Source organism: Columba livia, chromosome 11, assembly GCF_036013475.1.
Source record: "Columba livia isolate bColLiv1 breed racing homer chromosome 11, bColLiv1.pat.W.v2, whole genome shotgun sequence".
Taxonomy (NCBI): Eukaryota; Metazoa; Chordata; class Aves; order Columbiformes; family Columbidae; genus Columba; species Columba livia.
Genome location: NC_088612.1, coordinates 17,844,636 through 17,864,761, shown reverse-complemented (window position 1 = coordinate 17,864,761; position 20,126 = coordinate 17,844,636). Strand labels below are relative to the sequence as shown.

General features: G+C 52.9%; 1 protein-coding gene across 2 annotated transcripts in view; it reads right to left on the bottom strand.

The window, feature by feature from the left end:
- The window catches only part of LINGO1 (leucine rich repeat and Ig domain containing 1), a 142,455-nt gene extending 123,177 nt beyond the window's left edge, over positions 1–19,278 (bottom strand). For both annotated transcript variants that reach the window (XM_065076219.1, XM_065076220.1), the window contains exons 1-2: positions 18,964–19,278; positions 6,270–6,432 (exon numbers count right to left, since the gene is read on the bottom strand). The gene's annotated coding sequence lies outside the window, so the exon portion shown is untranslated. The remainder of the gene's footprint in view (positions 1–6,269; positions 6,433–18,963) is intronic.
- Positions 19,279–20,126: the final 848 nt, after the last annotated feature.

The window sequence follows — 20,126 nt, the reverse complement described above, 5'->3', positions numbered from 1 at the left end:
GCTCCAACATCTGTCCTCAGCCAGAAATGTATTCACCCGCACAGACACACTCATCAGATGAGGCTCTAAAATATTTACTGCCCAAATATCAATCCTCATAAAGCGAGGCAGCCATTTGGGCTCGGGGAGGGGGAAGGAGACGGGTGGGTTGTCAATAATGTCATAACCACGGGCAATTTTATGTATCTCTGGAAATGGCCAAGGAACACGCAGTTTGACAGATGTGCAAACGGGTAATGCAGGCTTCCTAGTTATGAGCATGAGGATGTCAAGAGGAATAGATGAGCAGTAATTCAAAGTATATTGGGCTTAGAGAAGCACACGGGCATAGCAATGAATACGTGATGGGCACAGTGGTGGAGGGAGGGCTGGAGAAGGACAGGGTGGCACACGCTGGGCTGGGAAACTCAAGGTTTTAGCCAAATACCAGCATTTTTCACCAAGAACAGCAAAAAATAAAACCTCACCAAGAAACCAAATTAAGTTTCAAGTTTAGGCTCAGCAAAACTACTACTTTTTTTTTCTTTGCTTCCAGCTCCGAATTAAAAAGCCACTCTCAACGCTGCAGCAAGGGCTGCCGCCTCCGGCACCACCTCCAAGGCGCGGGCACCGCTCGCACCTATGACTAGTGCCTCGCCCGGCATTTCCCCGTCCCGCCCCGGCGCAGTTAAAAAAGCAGCATCACACAGACACATGCTACACCTCCAGCCACACGCTGCCACCCCCCGCACACACGCCCGCCCCGGACGCGCGGATCCCAGCGGCACGGAGGACCACGGGGGCTGGCTGGCTTCCAGTGCAAAGTTAAGGTGCTGGAAATAAATAATATATATATTAAAAAACCCCAACACATAAAAACACAAATTAAATAGAAGTAAACGATGCTGGGACACGCTTCTGGTCGAGTGTTTGCTTTGCCAGGAGTGCTGCGGCACGTTGCAAGGGGGAGTGTCAGCTGGCCCCATCTGACCTCACTACAGCACGCACAGACATCTTGGCTCCCCTCTTTTTTCCCCTCAAGATTCGCCTCCTTCTGCATTTCTGGCAGTGAATTTTCCACTCCCCCACCTCCTGTGGTGTTCTTCAAAAGGATACACTCATCGGCTGTGGCGGCAGAGCCAAGCACACCCTTCCTCCCTCTCAAGGCCCCTCTGCAGTTCCCACAGAGAAGTTCATCGTTTTCCACACCTCGGTGCTTTTGGAGGGGGGTGGGAATTACTCACGAAGGCAAGCAGGCACCCTGTGCATCAGCAATCCCCACAAAAGCAATTTTTCCTGTGGAAAAATCCATGAATCACTGTAAAAGTCAGTCTGGCTTGAACTGAGACACACTGCTCACCATTTATTAAAAAGAATTAATCAGCAATCTTTTTTCCTGGCTGATTTTATGAAATATGACTTATCCCAACCATTCACTAATAAGTTATTGCAACATCCAGCTGCAATCTTGCCCTGCGTGTGCTCTGGGAGCTTTCCCCACGGCTCATCCAGTGCCACAGGGTTTTGTTAGGTCAAGTGACCGATGACTGAATGAGCTTGAATCTTCAGGAAATGTTTCCTACAAGTCTCATACCTCATCTTTTCACTCCCAGGAGACACTGTCTGTTCCTGCAGACGTGTTGCTGGGTGAATAATCCCTCCAGAGCCAGGGAGCCCCAGGGTGTTGCAGCTGGCATCGCTCCGCACAGGCGCAGCGGTTCTGACACAACCAGATAACCAAGCAGGAACAAACCCATAATGAGAACCTCTTTCCCAAAAATCTCCTTGCTATAATTTAACTTTTTTCTCCTGGCAGTGACCTCCTGTGTGCAAGAGCTCTGTGAGGACACAGTACAAGAGCAACGAACTTCAATGCCCACAGTTGCAATAGCAGAAAAGAGAGATAATTGCATTTCTTACAGCAGCCCTAACAGATCTCAGGGAAACTTTTCCTGCTAATGAGGCAGTTCTGGTCTGAAATTCAGTGAGAGTTGAGAGGGTTGGTCCTGCTGCACGCTTGCGGTCAGTGCAGGCAGAGGTCAGACATGGGAACAGCTGCCCACGCAACCACTGCCACGGTCTGAACCTCATCACTTCGCAGCATACTGGATTTAGCTTTCCAGCACTAGAACTTTGCCAGTGACCTGGCTTGCATTTATTTCTCCTTAAAGAAAAAAATCCCGCTATATCATCTATTGCCTCCTCTTGCCTTTGGCTATGTGCTGGTTTCAAGGCATCTCCCGACAGAGCTGCACCTGCCACCCAACCCCAGGCCTCTGCAGGGGATTTTCTGCATCGGTGCCCACATGCTGCCAGGCCCCGGGGAGCCCACGGCTGGCACCGCCCGGGGGGACGGGGACAAGGCTCCCTGCCGATGAGTGCCAGCTGCCGAGCGGCTCGCCTGGGCTGCGGTAGCTGGAGGCAGAGGTAGCAATTTGCGTGCTCACCTGGAAAGGCAAACACCCTCCCATCCCTTGCTGAGAAACCAGCTCCTGGGTTTTCTCCTGAAGGTTTCACACCACCATACTTGAGCTACAAGGAGAAGATGCAAAATCCCCTCTCCCTTGGTCCAGGCGTCCCCCACGGCAGAGCCAGAGGTAAGCCAGCTCTGTGCAAGAGCCAACTGCCAGCCAAATGCTTGGAGGGTGGTGGTTGCAGCAACCTGGAACCCCTTTTGCAGAGACCCCCAGGACCACATTTGCAGCGTGGCCGTGCTCAGCACATCCCGGGGCGGAACCACTGCTCCCCAGCACCAACCCCACTCTGTCAGCACACTGGGCACATGCATCCCAGCAGCACAGGGCCACTTGCTCCAAATTCGATCCCTGTATCTGAGTGGCAGCAGCAGGAAGGCTTGGAAAAGTAGAGCAAGGCATGAGAAAGGGAGAGAGGCCCAAAGCCACAGCTGAGCATAGCACAGGAGCTCAGGCTACAAAGACAAGGCTGGCAGCATCGCTCCAGTTACCTGTACGACCTTGAGAACCCAGGACAAGCTGCACAGATGAGAGCAAAAGCCTCTGTGTGCTGTCGGGGACAGGGAAAGTCAGGCAGGGTATGGGTGGGGGGATGCCATTTGGGATGTGCCACCCCAGTGATGGAGCTCAGGCCAGGCTGCTTTTACCTCTGTCTCAGCCCCTTCCCCAAAAACACAGCTCACAATCCCAAGCCTTCTTTGTACAGCACTTGAGTGAGTCCTTGGTTTTGTTCCCACATGGACACCCACACGGGAAGAGGTGAACGCCCCTCATCACTCCTGTCACTGAGGGAGGGACAGCCAGCCCCCCCACCATGCAGGAGACAACCATCAGCACGCAGGCAGGCTCCCCAGATCACAGCGTGTGTATCTTGAGAGCTCAGAATACATATTTAAAGGTGGAGAGAAAAAAAAAAACAAACAAAATGCAGCTCCTCTCTGCGAGCGAGTTCTCCGTCTTTGCTCTGGGATTTGAGGCAGAGACAGACGGAAATATGACAAAAGAGACACAGGTTTCAGCAAATCATGGGCACATCAGAGGCGATGGCTTTCAGATGTCGGCTTTGCTGCAAGATAAATTCCCTCCTGGCCATACGCCTGACAACCCTGACAGCCCTCAGGGACTGCAGGTCTCCTTGCCCTGCAGACATGCGGGATTGCAGCGAGCCCCCTGCTACACCCACCCACCGCAGGGAATGCCCAGACAGTGAGGGGAGCCAGGGCCTCACTCAAATCCCTTTCCAGGCCAGTTAAAGCAGGTCCTGTCCCATGGGGACGTGTGGTCCCTCTTTGGGCGGTCCTGTGAGCACACACAAGGCCATGGGCTCTGCATTAGGGGGTTGGACAAATGCTCCCAAATTCCCATCCATGCAGCAGAGGTCTGCCAGAGGAGCAAACCACAGCTCGGCTTCTTTGGTGCCTCACATGGGCGATGGCTCTGGGGAAGGATGAGAGGTGACAGCTCCACTCACACCCCTGAGCTGGGCCACCACTTGGCGGCAGTGGCCGGAGCAGCCACAGAAAATGGGCTGCTCTGTATGGCAAGGCTGTTCTCAGGATGCTTTTATTTCCAGAGAGAGCTCATTAGCTTTGCTTGTGCAGGAGTTTGTGATTTTTTTTTCCCCTGTTACCAAGAACTGGAAAACTCTGCTGAATAACATCTCTGAGCATGGGCGGAACAAAGACAGGGCACAGGGGAAGAGCAGCAACAAAACCGGGGATAATCAAAGCTGCTGCTGCAGCCTCACATCACTTACAATCTCTGGCTCATTTGGATTTCCCAGCCGGAGCCATCTCCCCTTGCCCAGCCCCCAGCAGCCTCCTGCGTGCCAGGGCTGCGCCCAGTCTCGCTCACCCCACTGCCGGGGACCACAGGACTTGTCCAGAGCTGCTCAAAGGGGGAAGAAGCTGCAGAGGAGGGTTTGAGATGGGAGGGAAGCAGACTAAACGCTTTCCAGGAACAGCCCGCTAGATGGGATGGGATGCCAGGAGCCAAAGGGGCTCGTGCATGCACTAGGCACGAGGAAGGCTCTGTCTCTGGGGTGTAATACAGGCATATCCTACACAGGGTGAGTGCTCAGGGATGCTCCAGCAGCAATGTCCTGCTGGGACTGGTCTGGGGCAGCCACCTCCTCACGAAGCCCTGATGCTCCTCTCCCATCGCTGCATGGGCCAGCACGCACTGCAGGGGCTGCAGCTGAGAAATCACGTACCAACAGCAGGAGATAAGGCAGCTCCCCAGATACGATCACAAGCCCCATTATCTCCTTAACCCTTATGCAATTCACTTATCCATCCCAGATCTATTCCTCCTTATCTGAATCCTACTCCTGTTCTTTCCCATCTCTCACCCCATGGTCAGTCTCAGAGCATCACAGTCTCCCCAGAAGCAAAGGAGGCTGCCGGAGACCTCGATGCCCCAGGCTGCCACTCACCACAGCTAATGGGATAGACTCTGATTGACCAGCCCCAGCGATTTAAAGTTAATAAAACGTTAAAAGCAGCCCTATAAATCACCCATGCAGGAAGTGACCCGGACAGGAGGCCTAACGAGTTAGCAGAGGGTTTTATTTAAAAGCCATTTGTCTAAGAAGCGCAACACAAAGAATCAAATATCTCTTCGGAAAACAGCAGCTCTGGAGCTACCAGGAGGATTAGAGAGGGCTGGATATTTACAGCCGGGGCTGTCAGCTTTAGCAGTGCTAACTGGCCCCTGCTTCCCTGGCTGGAGCATCCCAGCTGCTCCCAGTTCTAAAGGTGAGGGTAGGGAGCTTCCAAAGGGAGTCAGGACAAGCCAGACCCCAGCTCTGGCTTATGTTTTAGCTTACTGGGGCTGCTGTGACCCTCTCACAGACCTCTCAAAACAGGGGTCTTGTGCCTTTACCCACCCTGACATATGCCAGTGACACCCACGTCTTCCTCCAGGTCCCAGCTCCCCTGCACAGGGGATCACACACACAGAGAAGTTGTGATTCCCATATGTTCCCACACACAGTGACACCCCTTTTTGCAAGAAGCTTGAAAACAAGAGGCCCAAAAATCTCAAAACCCAAAATAATCCTAGAAACCGAGGTTTTGGTTTCTAAACGTGATTACCAATCCTTAGACATGAATACCGATTTTTGCATGCATCAGGAGGGCAGTTAGCCCTGCATCAGCTTCAGCCCCGGCTCACTTCCCACAAATGATGCTCTACTTCTTCCTTAACCTTAGGAAAAGGAAAACGACTGCAAAGTGCAAAGGGCAGACAAGGGTGTTTCACTGGGATGGAGGCTCAGCCTTCTCCGAAACACCTCCCCATAGCCACCCCCAGCTTCCATGCCGTAGGAAACCTCCAAAATACCCCAAAGGCCTTTTACAGTGGGAGGAAAGGCGGCGTGTGCTTGGGAAGCCTCCAGAGCATCGTTAAGAGGCAAATTATAGACAATTATGCTCAGAAGTACATCAGGGAAGCTGAGGCAGTCACAAGGCGCCAGTCCCACCCAAGCCCGGCTCCTCTCGGCAGCCCTGGCTACATCCCAGCAGCTACGAGCGAATTCACAGATGGGATTCAGTCTGCAAGCAACAGGTTACGTCAGGAGCTACGCCACTTTCAAAATCACCTTTTAATTGAAAGACAAGTGCAGTTCTCCCCTCTGACCGTGGATGTCACCCTCCTGGACAGGGACAAACCGCAGGCAGGCAGCTGTGCTCACTGCCTGGGGAACGGTGCCCACCTGGACCAGGCAAGAGATACAACGACCCGAAAAATAACCCAGCTTTCACTTGCATTTGCAACTCCCTTGCTTTTTACTGACAGAAAGGATTTGGTCCTTACCTTGAGAGGGATGGAGAGGCTGGGTGTGGGTGCAGCCGGGCCTCCCCACCAGCAATGGGCACCTTCCAAGGGGAGCAGGGCAGCCTAGCAGGAGTGGGGGGCAGCGGTCGGGGGGCTGCTCCAGCGGCTCTGCGGGTGGCTCATGGCTCCTGGGCACAGGGGGCTGCAGGAGAGAAGGTACAGGAGACGTCAGGCTGGGAATGAACAGCCTCAAGTGCCCACCAAGCAAACCCACAGCAAGTTTGACTTGAAAACTAGGAGTTGAAGGACTTCAATATTGACTTTTTTCTGTATTGTTGTTCTTCCTCCCCCTCCTCATCATCAAGGAAACAAGAAGAATCAGGTAGGACCTGCTTAGCTCTGGGCACTAAGCAGATGTGAATATGTGAAGAGGTCCAGCACCCCTCGAGGGTCTCCTGCCAGGCACAGGGTGATATTTGGGAGCAGTTCCCAGCACAACTGGGTGACAGGGAAAGAAATCACAAGCTTGGGCTCTCCTGAATTCAATGCTGAAAGAGAAGCAGGACCCTCACTTGATGGAGGAGGTGGCACCTTCACCCCTGCTCTGACCAGCTCCACCTCTGCGTGCAGCACCATCCTCTCCAGCACAGGTTTGATTTAATACATTTATTTAGTGGTGAGGTCCCTGAGGCAGAGCTCACATCCTTTTTTGCATCTCAAACAGTTTTGAGCAGTCAGTGTTTAATAATAAAGTGGTGGCGCCTTGAAAAATAGACTTTCCCATCTTCAGAAAAGGGAACACATCTCCCAATTACTCCGAAGGGCACCGCTTTAGACCTTGCTGAGCAAACGGTATTTAGCCACAGCCACCTTTTAATGGGAATGATGTGATCCTGCAACGGCTGCAGTCAAGTGTATCACATCTGAAGATGCCCCCATGCTACACAGTGAAAGGACAGGGAGGAGAAGGAGGGATGGAAGCAAGTGCTGTTAGCCTAGGTATTTTTCAGCAGCCATCCCCAACCTGACATCTGGCATCCTATCCCAGTTACGCTCAGCACCTCTCGGTCATGAAAAGCATTTGTGAGATTCACAGTGGAGGCTGGCAAATATTTGCCAAGGATTCTTCCAAATCTCCAAGCCCACCATGGGCTCACTGCACATTTGTTTGCTGATCGTGGTTCTTGCGCTAATTTGCAAACAGAGCAAAGAACAAGACGGCATCCTCTTCCCTTCCCTGCTGCCCAAACAGGTTCCCACCAGTCTCTGCCCTGATCTTGGCACCTTACCAAGCTCCAGCCCAGGCCAAGCACACTGCTAATTAGCTGCACTAATTAATCACAGTTTCCATTGTTTATTCTTTTGTTCTGGCACAAACACTGGCGCTGCCCGGCATGGTGAGCTGCCATGGTCCTCAAGATGCGTCAGCACGGCTGCAAAGCAAAACCGGTGGAGCTGATCCTGGGGAATGGGGGACACTGAGTGTCCAAGGTGGCTGCCACCACTGTGGGGGGCTCCCTGTCCCCAGGGCAGCCCTGGTACCCCAGAGCCACAGCGGGGAACAGAGGGACACCCCAGTTTGAGTCCTTGCCAGCGGTGGCAGGCTGTGCTGGGGATGAACATGACAGACCATTACCTCTCTGCTTGCTCCTTTTGTCAGGGCTTTTTTTAAACAGGTATTTTGGAAAAAAAAAAAAAAAAAGACAAGACACCAAGGGGAGAGAAAAAGAACTGTTAGTGCAAGGGAGCCTGTGTTGTTAAATACAGAGAAATCCAAGTCTGGAGACCAACAGAGGCCAAGGTTTCCAGGCTTTGACACAGCTGACAAGCTGGAGCACAATGAGAAAATACGTGCACAGAAATAGCCAGGCAGGATAAAGGATTTACTGCCTCTTTCACAGAAAAGAAAAGAATAAGCTTAAACACTCCATTTAGGGGTGGTAAAAAAAAAAAAAAAATACAGATCTGCAGGAAGAATATTTGAGCAGCAGGATTACCGGGAGGTGAATAAAAACTAAATCCTGCCTGTCCTGTGCTCAGGATGGTGCTGCAGAGGGGCAGCAGCATCCCCAGCGAGCTTCTCACCGGCCTCCCAGAACCCCCAGCAGCATCTTGCAGTGAGCACACGCACAACACGCCAGATCACACCTCAGGGCCACCCTGTCTGTCCCCTCCTGCCCTGCCCTGGGACAGACCTGCACAAGCACGGCCCAGCGCTGGGTCAGAGGGCCCCGGCACAGCCAGCTGTCACACCAACATCTGGATGCTGAAGCATTTCTCCTGGACTGATCCTGGCAGCAACATCACTTTCTTGGCTCAAATCCCTCTCCAGGGTCCACTGCCCTGGTGCCACTCACCCAGCTAATGAGGGCTGGGGCTCCCCAGCTTTCAGACAGGCTTTTCCACATTGGGAAGACTCCAGGCTCTCGGCTGCCCTCCATTTCATGAGGAAGGCGTCTCAGTCGGCCTCCGTGGTGCCACGGCTGGGGAGGCCTGATGGAAGAAGAGCTGAGGCTGGCGGGGTCTTTGGGGAATGGTTGCCTTCCACCATCTCTCCAGGTTTGCCCTCATTGAAGAGGAAAGTTTGGAGTTCCCTGAAAGTTTCTCCAACTTATGATGAAAGAGAAACTCTCCAGAGGAGAGACAGGAACCTAGTTTCCCTGATAAAAGTATTGCAGTGGGATTTTTTGGTTGGCTTTTTTTTTTTTCTCTCTCTTTTGACTAGCGCCAGCCAGAACAGAGCATTGCAACCAGCCAGGAACAAGGTCTTATCCTTTCCATGGCAGGAGACCAAGTCTCCCAGCTGGAGACCAGGACAAAACCCACCCATGGTCCTTCCAAGAAGCAGGTTAAAAGCCAAGGTCATCATTTCTGGGCTGAAACAGTGCAAAATTCGCAAACCCGCTCACTCTTCCGGCCTGGGAGTGCTCATGCCAGAACAGCTCAGACCACAGTTCTGACCCTCCTTGGTGTCTGGAAGCTGCTGGTGGGTCATTGAGTCCGTTTCCCCCTTGTGAATGGGGTTTCGCTGTGCCTAAAGCATGTCCGATGGCTGTGGGCAAGCCTGGCCTTCAACATCGCCATCAAAGCCAATCCTACAACCTTCCTTGGCAGCTTACGCGCTGCTTAATTGCCCTGATAGTTATGCATTGAGGGTTTTTTTGTAAAAAGCAGCTGATTTCTCAGCAGCAACAAATACTTGGGAAAGCTTTCTCTCTGGCAAACTCTCACTATTGTTCATCTCTTTCACATAAAACATTCCTAATGAAGAGAGAAAGAAGGATCTTGGCTTCTTTCAAAACAATCTGAAATATTATATTAAAAACATTAACTGAGTGTTGACATATTTAGTGTGTTGCTTTATAAAGCAAATTGCCCGAGCTCATTCAGAGCTTGACACCATTAAGACAGAACATAACTTTGTGACTGGGAGGACAGCACTGCAAAAGTCCCACTTTGGGGTGGTATGGAGCATCTTGGAGCAGCCTGACAGCCCCGTCTCCAGCTGCAGGGGGAGCTGAAAGCCACCAGCACCATCCAGCCCCTGAAGAGTGGGATGGACAAGCACCATCAACATGGTAATGTGAGGATTGCAGCAGGTTCCACACCATGAATTCTCCCTGCCCAAAGCCCCAGATCCTCACCTAGGCATCTCCAAAGGGCTGAGGCTGGGAGGACACGGTACAGACCGCGATGGACACCCCTGCTGTGGGAGCAAACCTCAACATTCTCTTCACCACATGAAGCCCACTCCCTTGGAAATGGGCAGAAAATCTCAATTCAGTAGATTCTGAGCTGGAGACAACCTGCCCTCAGTGTGAGCACGCAAAAAACCAAGTGCTAGAATTACCTAAACCCTACAATTTCTGACCAAACTTCAAGCAAAAATGTATTCAGCAATACAACCTCCAGAGCTCAGAGCCACCTGGGTTTCTCTCCCTGTCTGACATCACAGGATCCATACAGAGCATCCATGCTCTCCCTGGGCATCTTTGAAGTGCTCTGGGCTCCACTGCAACAGGATTTTCCAGACATTAAACTGATGCTCAGAAAACAAACAGACATAGAAAACGCTTTCATTACAAGGCTGATTCATGTCCAAGAGCAGCCCAGGGGCCAGGCTGAGATCGGCAGCGGTGCCTGAACAGCCTCTCGCTGGGGCCTGGCGTGAGGTACGGCTCTCCATGGACTCATGGTGCATGCCAGCTCTGTGTTTGTTTTGGAGGACCAGGGGCAGGACAAACGAGCGGGTTTTCTGGCACATTGGCTCTCCAGGTACCAAATGCTTTAATGCTGACAAAGCTGCTGCACCCTGTCCTGCTGTGAGGGTGCCCAGCTAAGATATTTGGGTGCCTCCAGAGATGCTGCTGGCCTCAGCTGAGACATCCCAAGGGTGACCAGTACCCTCCCTCCCACATGGGAAGCAAAGGAGGAGAGGGAAATGCTGCCCCGTGCCAGGATGCTACTAAAGCCACCCAAGCAGGGCACAGACCCTCAGATGCCTTGGCATGCCCCAACCCCTCCAAGAAGGCCCACCAATGCCTCAGAACTTCCACCCTCTCCAGACCCACTTGGGTTTGCCAGCACCCTGCGGTGACACCCGCTGAGCACCAGGCATCACAACAGATCAGAGGGACCTGGGGCTCCTCCTCATTTATATTCCCCTCCAGCCGTGGCCTTCACCATGCCTGAGGAAGGCAAGGCAAGAGAAGGCCTACAGAGAATGCCTAAAGATTATTTCTCTCAGATTCCAATTTATTCTCTATCATTAATGCTTTTGAAAGCACAACACGTCCTACAGATAGAAAGAGCATGTTAAACATGCAGGCGATGGAACTGCAAAAACCAAGATGAGCACCAGTACCCAGGCAGGCAGGGAGACCACCGGCACCTGCCAGCAGCATGGCCAAGGGAAAGGCTTCGGTGCCAGCAACCATTACCCTGGCTCAGCAGAACCTGCAAGAGAATTTAGCTAGCCCCCACAGAGGTCCCTCACCACACTCCCACTCGAGCCACTTCCCACAGCCCCGGAAAAACGAGAACATCATCCTGGAAAGTGGAGGTACCACAAGCCCAGGTGCCGAGCATAGCACAGCAGCACAGAGACGGCAGGGCTGTGGGAGAACGGCTTGCATGGAGACGAGAGGAGCTGGAGTCTTCTGTTGTGTAGAGAAAATTGCTTTCGCCAACTATCTGCAGTTTGAAAGCAATTACATTTGGGGGAAAGCCGAGAGCATGTCTGAGTGCTGCACACATGGCGGGTATGTTTTAAAATGCAAGAACCGAGTAAGGAAAAAAATAGAAAAAGAAAATGCCTTTTTAAAAAAATATTTGAGGCAGTAGCTACTGAGAAGATAAAATATTTATAACTCAGGGAGGCGACAAATCTTGGAGGCGGCCAGACATCCCAGCTATGGGACAGGACAGGAGACAGGGCAGTGGGCTCCCACTGATGGTCTGACCATGGGAAATCCTTCTCGGGAAGCTCTGACAAAGCTGAGCTATGCCTGGCACGTCAGGAGGGATGGTACCAAGCCAAGATGCTGCATCAGGGTCAAGTCTTAGTGGGCTTAAACATCCTTGAGAACGTACTGCCCTCAGAGGGAATATGAAGCTGCCTTAAAACTTCTGTTTAAGGACCTGCAGGATGACCCAAAACCCGGTAAGCACCCCAGCACCTACCAGTTAGGCTCAGATTTACACTGGGAGACAACAGCTTTATTCAGCTATAGAAGCTCCTTCAAGCTATACAAAATAATTCTGATCTCCTTTCCAGACAAGCCATCACCCTTCACCACCATTTTCCCCTCTAATCTGCTGGAATTAGGAAGGATCCCAGGCCATAAACCCATCTTCTCTAATTAATTAAGGTGGCAGGGGCCGAGCTGCTGAGTGCTGCCGGCACAGCTTAGACATCCCATTTATCAGGCAAATTCCCCTTTTGCTTTCTGGCCACGCATCTTCTCCTCAACTTTATCTGCTGCAGGGACAGGTGTGGGAAGCAGAGAAGCGGCATCCACGGCTGCTGGTGACAGAGCCCCTTTTCAAAGGATGCTGTTCTGCTGTTATTACCAACTCTTGCCAAGTGGAATTGAGACATGAAGTAGATTTGTGCCCAAGATAACGACGTTTATTAGACAAGCTATTGAGGAGGAAACAAAAGCTAACAGTGGAGAGCCACTAAGAGAAACGCTTAAATAGAATCTATCAAGAATACAAAAAGGAGCAGTCTTAATAGTTGGTGCTTCCCATCAATGATTAGAACCTTGAGAAGTCCCTTAAGGATGACAGGAGGATGAAGGTTAGTGTCACCCAACAAGAGGTGACAAACAGCACAGAAACATCTGTACCTTTGGACAGAGCAGCATCTGACCCCTTTCTTCACAGTCAGACATGGCTGAGCATCTCTGCCCCAAAGTGGCAGCCCCCAGCTCACACACAAGCCTTTTCCTCACCTATACAAGAACCATACACTATCTATACCTTTCAACAAAGGTGTAGGAAGCCCCCCGAATCCCTGGTCCCAAGGCCAGCCCACAGGGAGACCTGCTTACAGACCCAGACCGCTTCATCCCCACCCTCCTCTCCCTCTCTGGGAGGATGCTCAAGGGCACGAGGTGATGTGGAGGAGGGTGAGCCCAGGCGGGAGCACAAGGGTGTCCCTGCAGCCCAGCAGCTACCAAGAAATTTATTGTTTGTGACACGTTGTCAAAGTGAGATGCGCCTCATTAGTCAGAGCCAAAGCAAATGAGAGGGCTCCTTAGCCAATTATAAGAAAAAAAATAATCAGGGATGCTCCACAGAGATCTCCATCTCCCTCCAGCCCCGCCAGTGAGTAGGAAACCAGGGCAAGATGTAACACAGACCTGAGACACAGCTTCTCTCCCTCACCAAGATGGTGACTTCCTCATTTCCAGTAAACAGCAGCAGCTGGGAGCAGCCAGCAACCAGCACACAGCCGGGCTGGATCCGGCACAGCCAGCTGAAAAACACAGAGCTCAAGGAGCCACACCTGACGCTTGGAGAGTTTGAAAATGAGAGGTTTCATTTCCCAGCTCCTGGAGCGTTTTGTTTCCCCAACTCTTGAAACAGAGCTCATTGACTCTCCTGAATGGCATTCTCTGCTAAAAGAATACCTATTTTTAAAAGCTTTTCTTTTTTAAATGACATGGTTTTCCTTTGTGGGTTAAGCTGAGCTGGCACATGCCTTTTCTGTTGTTTTTTCTTTTTTTTTTTTTCCTCCAAGATTTATCCGCCTTTGGTGCAAAGGGCACTATAACTCTTCTCCAGCTTGGCAGCGATGCCAACCCCCCGCAGTTTTACAGTGCCCTCCTCCACCCCAGCCTCCTCGCACCATGAGGAGCCCCTGGAGAGCCCATCCCAGCCCTCCCAGGGCTGCTGCACCCAGGGCTGCACGGCAACGCTACTCAAAGCTTGCCAGTGGGGAAAGGTGAACACGGGCAAAACAGGCAGAGGGATTTTTAGGTGCTAGTGGGTATCTCTGGGCAGAGCTTCAGCTTCCCTGCCACGAGCCTGGCTGCCATTTTACAAGAGTTAGCAGCAAACACCCCAGCTCACCACTTTCCAAACATGCACCAGAGGAACCCAGGAGCTGAAGATGGAGCCATGGATGTTAGATCATAGAATCACAGAATGTCCTGAGTTGCAAGGGACCCACAAGGATCATCAAGTCCAACTCCTGTTCCCACATACAACAACCCCACAGTTCATACCATGTTTCTGAGGACATTGTCCAGTCTCTTCTTGAACACTGTCAGGCTTGAGGCCGTGACACCTCCCTGGGGAGCCTGTTTCAGTGTCCAGCACTCTCTGGGCGAAGAACCTGTTCCTAATCTCCAACCTAAACCTCCCCTGGCACATCTTCCTGCCATTCCCTCAGATTCTGTCGTTGGTTGCCAGAGAGATCGGTGTCTGCCCTTCGTCCTCGCCTCATGAGGAAACTGTAGTCGCCATGAAGTCTCCCCTCAGTGTCCTCCAGGCTGAACAAACCCAGTGACTTCAGCCACTCCTCATACAGCTTCCCCTCCAAACCTTTCACCAACTTCATAGCCCTGTTCTGGACACTCTCCAATAGCTTTATATTCTTTTTACTGTGGTGCCCAGAATCGCATATGGTGCTCCTGGGGAGGCCACACCAGCGCAGGGCAGAGAGGGACAATCCCCTCGCTGCCCGGCTGACGATACTGTGCTGACGGATCCCTCAGACAGGCCCAGCCTGTTTTCCCCACAGCAGGGACTGGGGTGCCATGGCAGAAAGCGGGTTCCACCTTACAGAGGACACCTCCAAGAAGCGGTGGAGGCAGCCAGGGAAGAGACAGCTCTCCCACATGAGGCCCAGCAAGAGATGGGCCTGCAGACCCAAAGGGCATCCCAGGCGCCATCACCCGGAAGCTGCCCCTGCTCCCCTGCCCCAGCACCAGGCAGGCTGCAACCAGCACAGCCGCATTTTCCTAAATTAAACAATAAACAAAGAGCCGCTGCAGATTTTCTTTACGCTGCATTTACTTGTTAATCCCCACAGTAAACACAAAGGGGAAAAAAAAAAAAAAGGAAAAACCAAACAAAACAAAAATTAACCAGAGAGGGAAGCTTTCTGTTTAAAGATACAAATGGACACCAAAAACAGACAAAGAAGCCTGAGCAAATGCACAGCAGAAGGAGCAAGGAGCAGCCCATGGGCCCTGGGGAGGGAGGGAGGGAAGACCAGGGGCTCGCGCCAGCCATGCCTGGCACATGGGAAGGGAACCGGCAGGGCAGCTTGGGCTGCATGATTCTACAATCCTCACAGGGTCTGTCACCCCAGCAAGAGCTTCCTGAGGAGAGGGACACCCCCTCATGTACCCCTGTACACCCCAGGCTGAACCAAGGCTCTCCTCCCAGCAGGTCCTGGGGGCCAGCTGAGCCAATGGTTCCTGCGGTGCAAGTGGGGAGCAGCACGTCGAGCTCTGGGGCAACAATCGGGCAGCAAAACCACAATTACTTGCCTGGAAAAGGGCCAGGACACTGGAACTAACCCCCTGCGCCCGGTAACTAACACCACGCGATGCTGGTTTAATGAGAAATGGCCATTTGAAGCTTAACTGCTCTCACTGGCAGGTTCCCCCCTCTCTTCCCACTATAGCTGCTTCCCGTACAGTGCGCCCAGCTAATTAATTACAGAGCGCAATCCAATCAGTCAGGCCATCCTATTGCAGTTAAAGGCATTTAAGAGATAATGCCATGAAGCTCCAGATGGACTGGCTTGACCCCAGCCTCTGACACCACCGGGGATACTCAGGAGCTGCTGGCACTCCGGCTGACGTCCCAAATCCAAATGCATCTCCAGCCTCACTGGAGATGGGCTTTGATGGCAAGTGGAAGTAGAACAGTGGCTAAAGCAACAAGATGCTGGGCAACCACCCCCTTTTCAATTGCAGGCACTGGTGTGCTGATCTCCATATGGGACGTTCTTGGCTTTGCAGGGATGGTTTAAATCTCCTCCCTGAACTAAAAGCGTGGGAGTTCAACCAAAGTATGAAGCACTGAGGAAGGAGGAGTTATCAGACCCCTTTTACAATGGTGGGGGCTAGTATTAGCTCAGCCCATTTGGTCCTAGATCAATCACTGTCCCTCCCGACAATCTGGCAAGTGGTTGGTTCAGTGGGTGCCCTTGGTTCCCCAAGCAGCTTTTTTTCTTCGTCACACCCATCTGAGGCCCAATCCTGACCACATATTGCTGGTTCCAAAGCTGTTTGCTGCAACAGTATTAAAGAAAAAACCTGTGGCACCATATCCTGAGCATCCCCACAAAGCCTCGGTGCGGTTACGTTGCTTTGTGCCAGCTGAGCTCCCAGCTGCCTCATGTTCAATGATGGAAGTGGCTGATTCTATGATTTACTGATCCTACCCTTGGTTAATTTTGCCTGCCTGGGGTGAGGACGAGCTCTTGGATTTGCAAACATTTTGAGGATTGCAGTTTTAATTTTTTTTTCCCTTATTGCGTGTGCATGCATCAAAAGCTCTTATGCCTTGATCCAAAGCCCAAAGTCAAGGCAGAGATATACATCAAGTCTAAATATGCTCCTGTCACAGATGGCATCAAAAGCTTGTTATAGTTGAAATAAAGTGTGGATTTGGCTTTCATTTGGTCCAACCCATCTCACAGCAGCTTGACCTCCAAAGAGATGAGAGGAATAGTGTCTACCCCTCAACCACGCCTCCAAAATGCTTTTGTCAGAGACTCCAGCACAGATAACTACAGCAGCATCAACAAGGTTTGCACCCGAACAAGAACCTACAAGCTTCACTAATGCAGATTTGCAAAGGAGTGGTGTGACTCTGGCAGGACTGGAGCACGGCTGCAAGCAGAACAGCAGTGGTCACACCGAGCACAGATGGGAAGGGTACGGTGCCAAGATCACATCTAATAACTGGGTCTTCCTGAACACATCTACAAAACTCACCATCTTACAAGACCGTTCACTAAACATCTCTTGACAGTGCTAGCAACAGATGACAAAGGTTAGCAAGAGGAGTCAGAATTGCCAGGGGTCAGTATGGATGAGACGGGACCAACCCCAGACCTCTCACACCAGCTGCTGTTCTGTGCTGGTGCGAGCGACATGAGGGCTGACTACCACCTAGCACAGAAATGAAGTACAGCTAAGTCATTATCTTGGACCCTAAAATAAGGGACGTAGCAACACAACACCGCAGCTTCCTCCAGAAAAGCAGCTGCACCAGCTGCTTGTACCCACATCCCCTCTGACAAGCCAGCAGAAATGGAGGCACCGTTTCTCTAAAACATCTGTCCCACACCTGCCCTGGGAAAGCTAAGATAAGAAGAGAGATAAGAGCTCGGCACATCTGGATGAACAATAAAATAGAATATTAAATCCCTCCTCCTGCAGGTGTGTCCCAGACCAACACGTTACAGGGTCTGGACACAGAGAGGATTAATTTTGTGGCAGCTATACAGCATGGTGAGATGCCACAGCTGGAGCACTATATGGAGCGGCTTCTGCTCACTGATCCAAACCCAACTCCAGGGGTCAACAACCACAGCACAGACAGGAAGGGAGGTGAGGAGACAGATGCTCCATTGCACCCCAGCACTGCAGCCCTGGCAGGGTGGGAACATCCCCTGTGGGCATCAAGCCACAGCGTTTTGGAGAGGAAAGAGGCTTTTCCCCATGGAACTGGGGAAACAAAACTCTTCAAACACTTATCCTGAGAGCTTCTGTAAAGCATTTCAAGGATTTTGGCAGGAAGAGGGAAGAGAAGCCATTCAATAAACCCTGAGGCCATCCCACCTTACGACCCTACAAGACAGCTCTGGAGTGCCCTGGTTCTGGGGACAGTTCCCTCATTCTCGGCTCCCAATAAAACAGGTCATGTCTCCTGATGGCCCTGCAAGGACTCCCTCAGGAATTGACTGGGAAGATGAGCAGAAATTAAGTGATGCTGGAAAAGCATCAGCCCCTGAGAGGACAGCATCGCGTTGAGGTTGCGCCACCAGCCCAAAGCACCCGCTCTGCACCAAGCCCCCGAAGCAACGCGTCGGAGAAAGATCTAAGCCTTCAGCATCTATCTTCCCTTCGCCACAGCTGTAGCACCAGGATCGCTGCTGGAGCCTGAACCGTCCCATTTTCTGTACCCTGACATGAACCCTTTCTAGGAGCCACCAATTAAACCGCTGAACTGTTCTCAGCTGAGCCTCCCATGCATGAAAACGTCCTGTTATTTCGCACCTGCCAAGAGCTGTGTCCCAGCAGATTTATCTTGAACTGACACTTGAGGATAATTAAACCCCTCTCTCTCCTCTGTTAGCAGCACAGCAGATAAAAGGAGAGCCCTGGGGCCCTCTGGTTGCTGTTGTGGTGGGTTGCTCCTGTACAAGCTGAGGAACTTGAGACGAGACTCAGTTTCTCAACAGAGACATGGACTAGGGGCAGAACAGCTTTGCAATTTGCCCTCATTTGGCAGGAGGGCTGAGCAAGATGTAAGACGCGTGCAGATAGCTTCCCTAGCAGGGCAGATCAGTTGGTGAATGGAGCAGTGCAAATCAAATGAGATGAAATTTAACCCCTCCTGTTGTCAAACCTAGGATATCATCCGCTATTGAGCCATTGATCCCTAGCGGTCCAGCCACCTTTCTCATCTCTTCTAGGTCTAGCCTAAGTTGCCCAAGGCAGGGACTGGCACCCTTTGCATGTATCACTCACAGTAGCGGTGGGTACCAGGTGCCCCACAGAGTCAGCCCAAAGTTGGCCAGTTTTGAGGAGCGGGTGGCAAGGTGGGCATGCAGCCAGCCTGCCGGCAGCAGGCAGCCCTGCGCCAAGCCCTGCCCGTCCCCCGTGCGCACTGCCTGAGGTTACTGGATGCATCGAACCTCAAAGCCGAGCTTCGATCGTGGCGGTTTTGAGGTTGGCGCTGAGCATCTGCCACTGCTGCGGGCTGGGCCTCCAGCAACTCGGGCTGTGGGCTTATGGCTGCATGGAGGCTGAGAACACAGTGACCCCCACCCACCTGCCCCTTCGCACCAGGGGAGCCCTTTCCTCATCCCAGCTCTGCTGAGAGGGGGCAGGTACCACTTGCTGAATGATGCTCTGAGGAGCCGCAGGTCCCCAGGGAGCACAGGGCGGTGGCAGGGTGCCACTCCCCACGAGGGGGTACAGAAACCCCCCCAAACCCATCCCGGCGCGGCTGCCCCGCTCCCCTCCGCCGCCGTTACCTCCGCGGGCTGGGGCGGCGGCCGCGCTGGCTGCTCCGCGCTGCATTTGTGCTCGGCTCCGCGGGGCTCGGCGCATCCTCCGCCGTTCGGGGCTCGGCCGGGCTCCTGCGCCCCGCTCCCCGCCGTTCTCCGCTTGCTTCCGCGCTCCTCCGCCTACCCACACCCCGCTCCGGCGGCGGGGGCGAGCGCATACCCCGGGGCTTGCGGCTGCTGCCGGCCCCGGTGCAACGAGGCTCAAGGCTCCACTCGCCGCCGCGGCTCCGGGAACCTCCCGCAGCAGCAGCAGCCGCTGCCGTACCGAGGCGCCGCGCCCCCCGCCCGCCCCCGCCTCGCCGCTCCCCTCCGCGCTCGGCCCCGGCGACAAATCGCGTCCGGGATTGTTTTAAAGAGAGAGCGTCCTCATAGCCAGCCCGGGGAACGGGGGAGTTGCTGACACCCCCCTACCCGGGGATGCAGGATGTTCATCACTCCCCAGGTCTCCCTTAGGCTCCCTGGGGCACTGGGCATGTGATGCGGCTGAGTCCCCACAGCTCGACACACTGATGGCTGCAATCAGTGTGTGGAGCTGTGGGGCATCAGCCGTGTCCCCAGTGCAGGGTACAGGCAGCCCTGATGCTGAGTAACCCACCTCTGTCATTTTGCAACAGCAACCCAGCAGCGGTGCCAGCCAGGTGGGGGGAAAATGTTCCTGGATCCCTGTGGAGAGAAGAGTTAGCTGTGGTTATCCGCTTCCCTACATCTTCCCAGTGAACCCCAGTCTCACTGCAGTTGGGGGACACTGGGACAAACTGTCCCCTGGTGCGTAGCACTGCCAGCAGCCTGCGTCTTGCTGGAGGGATTGTCCAAGGAAGATTTTATCTATAGGACACATTATCAAGGTCTAAGGGAAGCTGTATTCTTCTCTGGTGCTTGGTGCATTCAGCAGCCATGCTATAAACTCTGCCTGGAGATTATGGGCCCAGTCTGCAAGCTCTGCAAGGCCTGGCAGCCTGACTACACATGGAGAAAGCCCCTCTCCTTGCTCCCCACTGCACCCCATACCCAAAGAGGCCACCTGGCCTTGCATGTGCATCCTCAGTCATCGCTCCGCAAGACCAACTTACACCATGTTCCAAGCACGTGCGATGCTCGTGGCTGTACACGCAGTACGGGCCACATGGTGC